Source organism: Motacilla alba, chromosome 1, assembly GCF_015832195.1.
Source record: "Motacilla alba alba isolate MOTALB_02 chromosome 1, Motacilla_alba_V1.0_pri, whole genome shotgun sequence".
NCBI lineage: Eukaryota > Metazoa > Chordata > Aves > Passeriformes > Motacillidae > Motacilla > Motacilla alba.
In genome coordinates, this window is record NC_052016.1 from 38,832,550 (window position 1) to 38,846,090 (window position 13,541).

At 43.9% G+C, this 13,541-nt stretch overlaps 1 protein-coding gene across 2 annotated transcripts in view; it reads right to left on the reverse strand.

Moving 5' to 3' along the window:
- Positions 1–13,178, reverse strand: part of GUCY2F (guanylate cyclase 2F, retinal) — a 57,697-nt gene extending 44,519 nt beyond the window's left edge. The window contains exon 1 of one of the 2 annotated variants that reach the window (XM_038152000.1): positions 13,058–13,178. The gene's annotated coding sequence lies outside the window, so the exon portion shown is untranslated. The remainder of the gene's footprint in view (positions 1–13,057) is intronic. The other variant, XM_038152019.1, reaches the window with a different exon arrangement.
- Between the last annotated feature and the right edge of the window lie 363 nt (positions 13,179–13,541).

Sequence of the window (13,541 nt, forward strand, 5' to 3'; positions counted from 1 at the left end):
TATTCCAAGAGCTAATTACCCTCAACATTAAAACTTCCCACTTAACATCTAGGGTGTCTGGCTTCAGCTTCCTGCAACTGCCTCTCACTCTGCCTTTGCCTGAGGAAAAAAAAAAAGCAAAAACAGGAAGCACAATAAATATCACCTCCCTGTAGACATTTGCACACCATAATTAGCTCACATCCCAGTCATTCTCTGGGCAAAATAAATAAACAGTTTGTTATGAGTCTTGCCATAGTGCATGCTTTCAGGATTTCGTCCTTGCAATGCTCTTTTAACATTCATTTTTAATTTTCTTTCTTTTGGCTAAATTAAAACAGCATCAATTAGTAAGCCTCACTCCTTAGTGCTGAATATAGGAGTCATGGCATCCTTTATCACCTATTTGATTTTTCTCCACTTTAATTCTATAGCTTGGATGAACACAGTTGCAGAATCATTGTTTTTAAGCCCTTCTTTGCTCTCCTTAGTGCAAGCATCTGCCGTGGAAGTGTGGCATAAATTTTTCTTCCCAGTTGTTTACAAACACATCTGGTTTAGTAGATGCTTTTCAAATATTTCCATTTAATCAAAGATCCAGACCAATTTGCAAGTTATATGAATAATGATTTTTCTTTTTCTTCCAGGTAATATGGTAGAGCTATTGAACAGCACTGGGGGAAAAAAATCATATCCCAGAGGCTCCACTAGAAAACACTAACAAAGGAGAGTCCTCATCTACAATTTTATGTCAAAATAGCAATTATTTTTTTTTTCTATGGTGCAGACACATTGACTATGTAACACTAGTTTTCTCTTCAACATCACCTTTCAGTAGGATGACAGTTTGTAGGTATTCAGGAAGACAGCATCACCATTTGACCTTATATGCCAGAACTGTGACTTAACCACAAAAGTTACATAAAGTCTGACAGACAAGATTTATTTTCAGTCCAGCCTCATGGTCTGGCATTAGTAAACCTTCACCTTTTCATTCTTTAGAAGTTCCTCTCCACTTTGTCCTTTCCATGACATTGAGTTTGCATGATGTCAACCCAACCTGAGCTCACTTTCTTGACTCTCCAGCACGGGAAGTGTCTGATACCCCATGGTTTTGGTGGGATTGGAATTTTTGGGAAGGGTTGTCCTGCTGTGGCATATTATCCTGGTTGCAAGATGCAGTCAAGCATTTGTAAGCCCTTTTTCTCTGGATTATCTGGTTTGCATCAGAACACCAACAGGTCATCCCTGAGTCCTGCTGAGTCAAGTTCAAGTAAGTCCACTTCTTTCCCAAAATGACTAGATTTATTTGATTTTCTTGGAAACAGATTTTGTAGCCTGTGAAATCTGCTGTTTCTGGCACTGGCATTAGTGGAATATATGATGTTGCAGGTTTAGATAGTCAATATTAGAGCTGGCAGGAAAGAGTTTCATAACACCAGATGAGATATTTGTACGTGTATTTATTTAGGCATCAAAACCTGAGTGTTGAATTTAACAGCCTTCAAATTCACTCCTCTTGCAGGGGACATTTCCAAACCTTTTAGAATATGATTCAGCCTGAGAAGTCGCTACTGTTCATAATTTTTTTTCTTTTACATGAGGCTTAGCCAGGCAGGACTTTCAATGAGTAAGTTAAAGCCATCTACAGAAGGAGATGTCTTCTCATGAGCAGGCAGGTGCTCAGCCATCTCCAGGAGAGCAGAGCCCCATCACAGATAATGGTGACTTGGGCAAACTTCACTCCAAATGTCCTTTCCTTCCTCCTTCTTTCCCCCCTTTATACACTGAGCATGATGTCACACTGGCTCGAATATCCCTTTGGTCAGTTGGGGTCACGTGTGCAGCCTGTGTCTCCTCCCAGGCAGCCCCACAAGTATGGCAGTGTGAAAAGCAGAAAATGCCTTGGCTCTGGGCAAGCGCTGCTCACAAGTAACAAAAACATGTCCATATTATCAACTCTGTGGGCAGCACAAATCCAAAACACAGCCCTGTAACAGCTGCTGGGAAGAAAGTTAACTCCACCCCAGCCAAGACCAGCACACTCAGTGACAACTGCAATTTCATTGGTGGCATCGACAGAAAACCTCAGGGGAGCAGCAAACCCACACAGCACTTGCAGAGTTCAGGAAGCTTGTCACTCCTTGGATATTTAAAAAGTCAATGGCCTAAATGAAGCATGGCAAAAAAAAAAACCAAAAAAAACAACAAACCAACAAAACAAAACAAAACAAACCAAACCAACAAACAAAAAAACCCAACAAAAAATATCACCATAAATCTTCTGGCAGACAAAGAATGATGGGTTTTGACCAAGCCTGCACACAGTGAATGATAACAAGACTTCCAAGTGCGTCAATGGACTCATGGATTGCTGACGTTTTGCATGATGTCTTAGCCTATGCTATGTTGCAAACTTTCCCTTAACCACATAATCTCACTGGAGCAATCATCAGATCCTGACAGATCAGATAACTGGCATTTATCCCTAAAATAAAGCCAGGAAATGACAGTGAGTTGCATTTTCTTCGCACAAGGGCTTTACAAACCCCATAGAGGAAATTACACCAGAACATCTTCTATCCCAACAGGTCTTTCCCAGCCACTGGCATCTTTGCAACTTGAAGAAAATAGCCAGGTTTACAATCTTATCTAAATATCTGAGCTTTCAAATGTCTGCTGGATAGATTTTAACTTGGATACAGAACCACAGCACAGGCCACCCAGGACTGGTATTATACCTTCCTCCCACTCTCATCTTGCCTATCAGAAAATTTGTTCTCTGCTATCACAATACCCAGATGTCTGGCCATAATTAGGAGCTACAGAAAATCCATAAATTAATTAACTGATTAATTAGCATGGAGCATGAGCTAGGTATGAACATCCCTGGGTAGATGGAAGGTCTCAGCAGGTAGCAGCCTCCAGCAACCCAATATCTTCATCTCTTCTGCTTCAGCTACATAGCTACATATATATATATATATATATATATATATATATATATATCTTCAGTTCACAGAGTCATGGAATCACATGGAATCACAGAGTAGTCTGAGTTGGAAAGGACCGTCAAGACCATCTAGTTCCAACTCCCTGCCATAGGCAGAGACAGCTTCAACAAGATCAGATTACTCAAAGCCCCATCCAACCTGGCCTTGAACACTTTCACAGCTTCTCTGGGCATCCCATGCCAGTACCTCACCACCTTCACAAGGGAAAACTGTCTTATCAACATCTAATCTCACCCTGCCCTCCATCAACTTGAAGCCATTCCCTCTTGTCCTATCTCTCCATGTCCTTGTCAGATATCCCTCTCCAGCTCTCTTGTAGCCCCCTTATGTACTGGAAGGGGCCCTAAGGGATCCCCAAAGCCATGTCTTCTCCAAGTTGAACAACTCCAGTTCTCTCAGCCTGTCTCCATAGCAGAGGTGCTCCGGCCGTCTGAGCATCTTCATGGCCTCCTCTGGACTCTCTCCAACAGGTCTACCTCCTCCTTATTTGTGTGTGTGAGTGTGTGGGGGTGTGTGTGTATATATCCTCTGGGCTGCTCTTGCAGTGTCTGACAACAGCTTTGCATTGCACTGTGTCAGGAGAGTCACCACCTTTCTGCACCCTGATTCTGTTGACTCCTCCAAAGCTCTCTCCCATGAAAAGCCTATGCTCTGCCCCAGCCTTACCGCTAATCCCCCCTATATCCACAGGGTTGGACCAGTGCCTGCTCAATTTGCTGGAATTTAAATGGCCTTGTTTCAGACTGACAGAAAAGCTAATCTGAAGGATTACTGGCATTTTTAAAAACTGTATTTAAAGCCTTTTTAACAACCCTCCCTCTCTAAAGGAAATATTTTCATTATGTCCAGAGCCTGGACAAAGCTTAATGAGTGTCAATGTATGTGGTTTCAGAGCACACCTACTTTTTAGTGCCTATTAATTGTCATTTATGATGGCAACCCTTGACATGACTGTTTCCAGGGGACATTCAAACCCTGTGGATGGTTGCAGATGGTTATTTTGTAGTGCTGCTAAAGAACAGTAAACCCATCTAGAGTAACACATCTGTTAAACACATGCTTTAGCTCTTCAGCAAGACCAGAGATAACAGAGCAAAACATATCCCAGGTTCACTTTTTCTTTGCCTTCTGTGATTATAGAAGTAATCAGTCCTAACTGCCACCCAAAGAGCAATACCTGCAATTCAACTAACCACAGAAAGGAGAAAAAATATATAATTACTAATTGTTGATATCTTCCTTCATGCCAACAGTGTGATTTTTTGCAATGGAATTGTAATTTAATGAAGATGTTGACAGAAGCAAGACAAAGGATAAACCTTGCCATGTTTCAATCCTGCTGTCTGCAAGAGTCCCAAACAAGTCCCCAGGTATTAATCCCTTCATCTGAAACACGCACATCCAGGCTAACACCTCACTAAGACCCCATTAGCTGCTGCTGCACAGCATGGAATGCTACAGCAGGGCAAGTGAGAAATGCCCTCAGAGAGAAGGAGAGAAAAACAGATCAAAACTGTCGGTGGAAATAAGCACTGACCAGAAGACAGATAGGCATTTTTAAATACCAGCAGCCTGCTGTGTCCTGGTACAGCTTTTCCAGGTGGCCATCATGAAGGAGGCCTTCCGGAGCAGTGAGAGAAATAAACAGCATGTTCCTCATGGAAAAGAAAAGCCTTCAGAGAAATCTGACTTTCTAAGCACATCTGTGGCTGAAAACCAGGGCATTAACAGTTGGGGATCAGCACAGCATCACTGCATTTCATGGAACAATTCATTTCAGACACGATGAAGAAAGGAAAAGTCCCAAGAGCTGCAGCTCATCTCTTCTGGTGCCCATTTAAGAGAATTGATGATATCTATGTCTCTTTGGATGTGAAAGTGTCTCTGCTGATTAAAATTCCCTGCCGACCTACATCTCCTAAGCTGATAATGATAAGCCTCTCAGGCTGACGGTGTGCTGCTCTGATACCTCCAGCACTGCTGTGGATGAGGAGCAGACACGAGGCACAGGCAGCCATCACTGAGAGCTCTGCAAGCCAGAATGGAAATCTTGACTGCTCAGAGCCATGGGAGAAAAAGGGCAGCATCCAGGTCTGGGAAAGCAGCAAAACTGCTGCCCTAGGAACCACTGAGCTTGCCATGGGCAGATGCAGTGGCACAAACTGGATGGTACTTGTAGAGAGAACTGCAGGGGGATTTATCAAAGGAGGGTCAGAAAAGCCCTGTCCTAAACTGTCCATGGCTCTCATAGACTGCTTCCAACTTTCCATGGTTCCAGCTTCATTGGCGTTCTCTTCCCATTACAGATCAAGAGGTTCCACAAGCATCTGAGCCCAGACTCCAACCCTTGCCAGGGCAATTCTCATGTGTCTTTTCAAACCACGTCAGAGTGTTTTTGTGAGGCTTGCAGTGCTAAAAGGTGGGCAAAAGAGAGCAGTCTAGTGAGAAACCACCTCCCCAGTTTCTAGGACTCCCTCCTTCTCAGAATGGTTTAGTAGGAGAAAGGCACAGGAGGAGAAAGGCACAGTAGGAGAAAGGGGAGGACAGCTTGTCTTTTCCCACTAGCACTGCCAGCATCATGCTGTGAAATAGGGACACAGTCCTTGCCTCCTTTCTTCTATCACTTTACCTTCTGCGCCTGTCTCTAAAGCAGACCACAGGGTCTTGTACAATAAGGCACTGGAGCCTGGGTTACCTTTTCCTGTGTTTTAAAGAGCACAAAACATGACCAGGCCTGCACCTGGTTCAACATCACTCTGAGTGACTGAAATACCAAGTGCATAATGCAGCAGGTGCAGCAAAGAGCTGTCACTTCTGCTTCTTCCCCAAGACCGTGGGTGTATGTGCAAGCCATGTTTTACCCCATCTTGAGTAAATTTATACCACTTTTTCTGAGCACTAGACTTGTTTGGATGAAGATCTGCCAAATGATTTCCTATCTGGTTGACTGGGAGGAGGGGTGTTGAGCAGGAGTGTAAATATGCCAGCAGTATTCCATCTGTGTGAGATATATGGTATCTATGTGATATATAACGTAAATATCAATGTAAATGTTCCATCAGCTTTCAGCTGGTGAGGAGTGAGGATGTTCATCTACAGCAGTATGTGACTCTGGTTCTGGTCCTATCCCAACCTCTGAGCATTGTCCTCTGAGTGGAAAGGCCAAGGAGAAATTATCCTGGGCCAGGAGGAATCTCACTACAGTAAGGTATGTGAGCATACTACAGTGAAGTGTGTAAGGATATGCTTAACTGTACGAATCAGCATTTTGCACATTAGCTCAGCTCCACATATTGGATCTGGGCTGGGAAAGGCTTTGGTTGTCTCCCTGGGATTTTCTGGTGGCTATTTCCCAAGTAACAAGCTACAGGACAAGAGAAAATGGCCTCAATTTGTGCCAGGGAAGGTTTAGATTGTAGAGCAGGAAAAAATTCTTCCCTGGAAGAGTTGTCAAGTGCTGATCAGGCTGCCCTGGAAGTGGTGGGGTCAGATCCCTAGCGATGTTCAAATGCATGTAGCTGTGGCACTTGGGTACGTGGTGTGCTTGGCAGAGCCAGGTTAATGATTGGACTTGATGTGATGCTCTTTGAGGGCTTTTCTAAGCTAAACAATTCTGTGATTCTAGTCTAGTTTCTAAACACTCCTGGGCCATGAGAGGCAGCAGAGATGGTTACATGAGTACAGTGTGAACAGAATTCTTCTCAGTACACCTAGGCAGGTCCAAATAGGTGGAGGGTACTCCAGGAGATGAAACAATTTGTTTCAGGCTATTATGCTTTGTCATAAGCTTTTTCTAAGTCCAGAGGTGAATTATTTCACCCACCCAGGAAAGAAAAGTATGGCTGTCAGCCTTGAACAAACCATCCTGTATCAATTAACAGGCTCTTCTTCTCATTCATCATCTGTGTTTCTTCTTCCTTGTGTTCACCACATTCTCATGACTATAGGCAGAAGAATATTCACTTTAATTGTCCAGCTGCCGTCCTCAGCTGCTGGCTGCTTTGCCAAAGCCCCAACACAGGGGAAGTTAGAGCAAACCCAATGTATCTGTGCTTTGTGGCCAGCTGTCCTACATGCTTCTGCAATTCACAGCCCCCAGCCAGGGGTATGTGACATGTTGGACCTTACCTTTTATCTCAATTGGCCTCAAGCAGCACAGCGGGTGCCTAAAGTGGCTGTGACTTTGAGGGGGGTTTATTTGTGCTCCTTCTTCCTTGGTTTTGCAAGGAGAAGATCAAAACAACCTGACATCTGGTTGCACTTAGCTGCTGTGCTGGTTTATGTCATGCCTTTCTTCCCTAGTCTTTATTTTCTTTATTAATCACCTCTGAGCCAACATAGCTGACGCACGCTCTACTCACACTCTGCATAGCCCACAAGAGAGCGCTCCTTCGCTGGTAGACTGCACATTTCCCAACTGGTTAGACTGGAAAGCAATTCAGCTGGAGTAGTTTGATCCCTGGGCTCCCCTCTAATCCCCTGCTCATGCTCAAATACCACCAAAACCAGCTCCCTGGGAATCAGACACGATGCATCATCATCGGGTCTGTTAGAGAGAGATTTTTTTTTTTCAGGAAAGAGATTTGTGCAGGATACAACCACTTGCAAGAAAAACAAGAGGGCATGACAAGGGAGGGGATTTCTGTTATCCCAGTCACACATTTTTCCATGTGTAAGTTCCTAGTTCATCATCCAGACTAAACCACCACTAGCAGGATTTTGATCCTTAGGCCAAGCTGAAATCAGTGTTGCTAAAATGTATTTCACTGTCCTCAGCCTTCCTTCTCAAATTCATCTCCAAATAAGCCTTGGCTGTTCCATTAAGTCACTGAACACAGTTCGTTTCTCCAATTAAGCAGTGAGCTGCTCTGGAGAGAGAAGTGTCAAGCCTCTCTCAGCACTCATTTTAATTAAGTTTCCCTCTTGGTGAATGTCTGAGTATGACAAACAATTCAGAGGACTCCCTAAATGCCAAGCTTATAACCACTCCTGATTTTATGTGATTCTGAGGATTTTTCCCTGCTCAGACGATGCTGGGTCTCATCGAGCTGTGTGCGCAACAGTCCGGGCGCTAATCAGCAAGTCAGGGCTGCAGCCCCCCAGCACCACACCCTGCAGCTGCAAAGTCATGCTATGAAAACACTTAATGAAGCATGATGCCTGAAAAACACCTCCCTCATTCCTCCAGGGAATGGGAATGCCCTCAGCCATGACTAGAGTGATGGCTGGAGGGAGGATGGTTTAGTCTGCCTGGTGTTCTGTGTCTCTCACACACGGCTCTGTGTCAGACGGCAGTAGAGCCTGTGGTTGATCCATGATCCTGCTGCACTGGGAAAGGGCAAGAAGGTCTGTCTTCTTCAGAGCAGTGCAGCAAGCACATTGCGGATGGCAAGGTAAGCCCCTGCTGTAAAACTGGGGAAGATGAGGGGCCCAGCACCCCACAGTGGGTCCTGGGGCTGGCCTGGGCTTTGTCTCTTAGGATAAACACCAATGGCCATTGGTACAGAAGCCAAGTCCTCCAAAAATGCCTTGGACATTGAGTTTCTCCCTCCTTTCTCAACAACCACTGAAGTTTCCTTTCCTCCCAGCACAGCCCTTTAACAGTAAGAAATCCCCTCCCAGCTGTGCCTGTTGACAGATGTGTCCCCTGCAGTGTCACTGGTGGGATTTCAACCCTCCAACTGATGCCAGGGTGTGTTTCCATGTCCACAGGGTAACTGAGCTCCCATGCAAGTGAGTGGTTTTGGAGCCATCAGGAAGATGGAAATTAGCTTAATGCTCCTGCTAAAACATTGGAGAAGCTGGGTAGCCCCATTCAGCTCCACTCCCAGGTATATAGTAACATACATTATGTCCTCCAGGTCTAACATGTCCACATGGTGTCGGACAGGCTTTAGGTAGGAATTACAAGCTCTGCTAGGCCTTCACTGCCCTAGACCATCTTGTGTCCCACACCCTGAGTGGTCTGACAAATCGGCCCTCTCTTGTTCCCTAATGCCTTCCGACCTCCCCAAGGTGTCCCACCTGGCCTGCCATTGACATCTAAAAAAGCTAGTGGTCTCTCAAAGGCTATGTCACACCTCTCATCAGCACCATGCCCAGAGAAGCTGCAGGTGCCCCATCCCTGGAAGTGTTCAAGGCCAAGTTGGGTGGGAGTCTGAGCAACCTGGTTTAGTGGAAGGTGTCGTTGCTGTTGGCCAGAGGGGTTGGATCTAAATGGTCTTTTAGGTCTCTTCCAACCCAAAACATTCAATGATTCTACAAAGCACAGCCTCAAATGGAAAAATCGGAGAGGGATGGGTCAGCTGTGGATGAGAACAGATGGGACATGGCAAAGCCTCTGGGTCCCTGTGCATTGGGATGCTCGGCCTGCTGTCCTGCCAGGGAGAGTAACCAGCTACAATGCTTATAGACCAAGATAAACATTAAATTAATAGAAGCAGGGGTATAAAGAAGAGATTTCTTCTGCAAATTACAGCTGCAAGCACCCTCTCTGTGTTTCAGAAGGATCCTCTTCAGATTTTACCAAAACCACTGTTAGGAAAAAAAAGGGTGGAAATGCTAATTGCTGAGTTTTTGATAGCATAGGGTTCAACACTCTATTTTACTCTAATTACTCTAATTTTCTAATTTCTTGTTCATACAGTGCTTTAACTTGTCCTTTCAAAGCTGAGGGCCCAGTATGTGCATGGTAATTGGCATTTGGATACTGCCCTAAGGTGAGGGTCTGACATAGCTTAGCTGCCCATAAAGAGGGGTTTAAACCCTACCATATACTACCTCGAGTGGATGTAGCTAATGGAGGGATGTTACTACAAGTTAATCTCCTTGAGATGGTGGCTCCAGGTCCAAGCATACACAGGCAGGTGGGTACTGCTGTATCTGAGCAATTAGGAGTGTAGTAGGAGGGATTGCTTTGGGTCAGCACTCAACTTTGAAATCTTCCAGAAATGTTCAAACATCCTCTAGCCAAGATTTTCTGTCTCTCAGAACTCTGCTTAGACTTTCTTTAACTCCTAAAGCACCTTCCACCTGCAATTCCCCCCTCCTGAGCAGGCAGACACTGGGATGAGATACTGGTGTCTGGCTCCTTCCCTGCCATGACCCAAGGTATGGAAATGAATGCACACCTTCAATTGGGTGATAAAAGAGGGGAATTAAAACACCTCCAGCCATGTCTGTAACATGTTGACAATACCTCCTCAACTCCCATGGTTGTTGCAAAGAAAAAAAACATGAAAATGATGAGACAGTCCATTGCTATGGCAACAGAAGCCATTGAATTTTGGGTGCAGGGAGTCAAGTCAAAATTATAATAGAAATGCATTTGTGTCTCCAGCTCACTGTTTATACAGGTCTTTTTCCACTGGTCTTCAAGTTCTCTGCTATTCCAGGAACAGAACACAAAAGGTTATCTCCACTCCCTGGCCAGAGGGCATGGTCTCCCACAAGGCTTTTATGTATCTTTATCAACATTCTATGTTCCTGAGGTCATGTAAAATATACACCTCTCCCCCATGGTTTGTTTAGTGCTAACCCCTGCTATTTCATTGTCTGGCAGAAAAACAGATAAACAGAAGAAAGGCAACTAATTCCCCTGAGTGGACATCTGTGCTGATCCTGAAGGAGCTCCCAGCAAGGAATACAGAAGGGATTGTGCTCTGCTGTGAGCTCACTTTTGCAGTAGGGGAAAGGACCATGTTAAAGGATCTGTTTTGCACAAAACTTGTCCAACCCTCACCCCTGGAGCTGAACCCTCCAGCTGGGTGGACATCTTTATTTACAGCATCCATTTCATCACAAGGAAGCCTTCTTTCAGGGAAGAAGACACATTGTTCCAGGGAAACAAACCCTTGACACCAAGCAGTGACTAAGAAAAGATGAGGTGCAGTAATGAAGGAGGATAAAGTTTACTGCTAACCAGATTTCAGCTTGCATGGTGACAGTGTCAAAACCTGTGCATTTATATTCAATTATCACTTAGTTTCATTCAGGGGGAAATGAGGACAGAGAACTGATTCTGTATAAGTCTGTAATGATGAAGGAAACTACGCAGCAGCAGCCTAGAGCTCAACAGTGGTGGCTTAGACTTCCATGCTACGTGAATGTGATGCATGAGGACAAACCCATCAGGCTGAGGTTTTTGGGTCTTTTTGGAGGCAAAGATCGTGGCTTAGGCTTACTGCCAACATCGAGGTTTCCTTGAGAGCTTGAACATGGCGCACTCTGGATGTAGGAATAAGGAAAGAAGGAAGAGGGGGAGAGATACGTGTCCTGGCATTGCTGTCTTGGACACCATCTGAGCAGTACTATTTAGCCTCAGAGGTGAAGAATATTCCTTAGTAGAACAGATGAAACAGCACAGTCCAAAGAGATTGATGGAAAACCAGCAAGGAGATGGCACATCTTCCCAGAAGATTATAGAAAATTCAAAATTAAAATTCAGCAGAAAAGCCCCAGTCCCACAAGAACTGGAAACTCAGAAAGCAAGAAGGCAGAAAGAAACAATGACATGCACATATGTAAGAACCAGGCCCTGATTATGGTTTTCAATTTACACATTTTCCTGTATGAGAGGATAGATTTCCATTTAACATTGGTTAAAGTGGGTCATATCTCTAAAGAGCAAAGGATAATTGCCTATTCCTGGCTATCATTGCCCCATGCTGAGAGTTGTTTTGCAGACTTTCTACACCACTGCAGCAATTTGTTATGAAGCGAACACTTATGCTTAACTTTTAAGCAGCATAGATCTCCATATAAGTCTATAATATATGCAGAGGATCATTAAATTTTTATTGTGCAATTCTGGAGGGGGAAAAAACCAAACCCGAAAACAAAAAAACAAGCCAGCAAGTGAAATTTTGAATATAAATGGGGTATGTTTACTTAGTGTGATATTTTTTACTAGAGATGAAACAGAGGTGCTTTGGAGCTGTTTGCCCCGAAGAAATTTAAAACAGGCTTGTGTAAAAGGAAGAAGGTGAAATCCCAGAAGCCATTGTTGACACCCTTGAAGCATAACTTTCCAGATGCTTCCAATAAGCCTCAAGGTACATAATGAACACAGTTCTGCAGTAACACCACTGGCAGTATTAGAAAGCCTCATCAGTTTTGGTCTGATGCATTTTCCTATGGATACAGGGGGCAGGAGGCACAGCATAACAGCAGTAATGGATAACAGAGTTGGAAACAGATGGCAGCAATTGGAGCTCATGTCAAGTATTGAGCAATGTGAAGATTCGGCAGGATTGGATTTGGCTTTGTGGCTTGGCCCATTTTAAAGAGAGGCATTGTTTGCAAAGATTCGGTGTGGGATTAGATTTCCAAACTCTTCAAAGTCGGAGGGATACTTGGATAGAAAACAAAGGTCTGGGCTATTTGCTAAATAATAATAACAGCAGCTTCTGGTTGCTATGTTTGATCCAAATATTTCCTTGGAAACAAAGCACAGTAGCAGCTTTTGCCAAGTCAGATGAAGCTGGTTTGAAACCAAAATCCAAATATAAATAACAATGATCATTTGGAAGGGAAGAAGGTTATCAAAATCACAGTTAGGTAATCTGCAGAGGAATTTATTTACCTGGACTGCTCTTAGGATCATCATCTGTACCACCACGAGTGGCGCAGAGAAAGGGGAGATTATTCACTGGCAATGAATGCACTTCTGACAAAGCTCCTGGTGTCAGGTTTAAAACCAGCAGGAACTGCATGTTTCTTTTTCACTTGGTTCACAGGAATCTGCTTCTGGATGGCATAAAAAACCCCATGTGTCTGTGGTAGCTGCACAAAAGTGTAGCCCATATTCAAACTCCAGCTCAGGAGGTCTTTAAACCACTACTAAAAGCTGAGAAGGTCTGGTAGTAAAGGTTCACTTTTTCTTTATTTATTACACCTTATCCTACAGGTTCTTGACATGTCAGAGAAAGGACGATTTGACCCAGAACAAACTTTCTTGCATTTTATTCCAAGTTTCCAAATTTCTCTCATTCCCAGAAATAATCATCCAAATCACTACTATAATATGAAGAAATTAAGAGTGTTTAGCTGTGATAAAAACTTACAAGTGATGAATGCAATGTCCTTAGAGCTGTCGTTCCAGACAATACGTGTCATTCTGTCTCCCAGCAGTGAATGTCTGAAAATTCTGCCAAAATGAAACAGCCTGGGACATTATGACCCTGATGGGCAACTGCCAAGACCTGGGAGGATGACTCCATGGTTAATAGATGTAGCAATAATTTTGTTAATTATTGACTTCCTTTGTGAGTCTGACTCCACAATGTAGTTCATACTTTTGAAAAGAGTGTTGTTCAAATGTAAGAAAGAACTAGTGAGCAAGCCTTTCTTCGGCTGCAATAAAAAAATGACATCTTGGTGTGATTGGCAGATGACTAGTCAAGCTAGGCTCTGGTTCACTCTTCTAGACTCTCACATCCCCTAATAAACCCACACAATTCCCACTTTTGTCTCCTTAGATCATCTGCCAGTCTAGTTTTATCCTGTTTTGCACGCCAAGGTGTCTTGTGCCCAATTAGAAACTGGCAT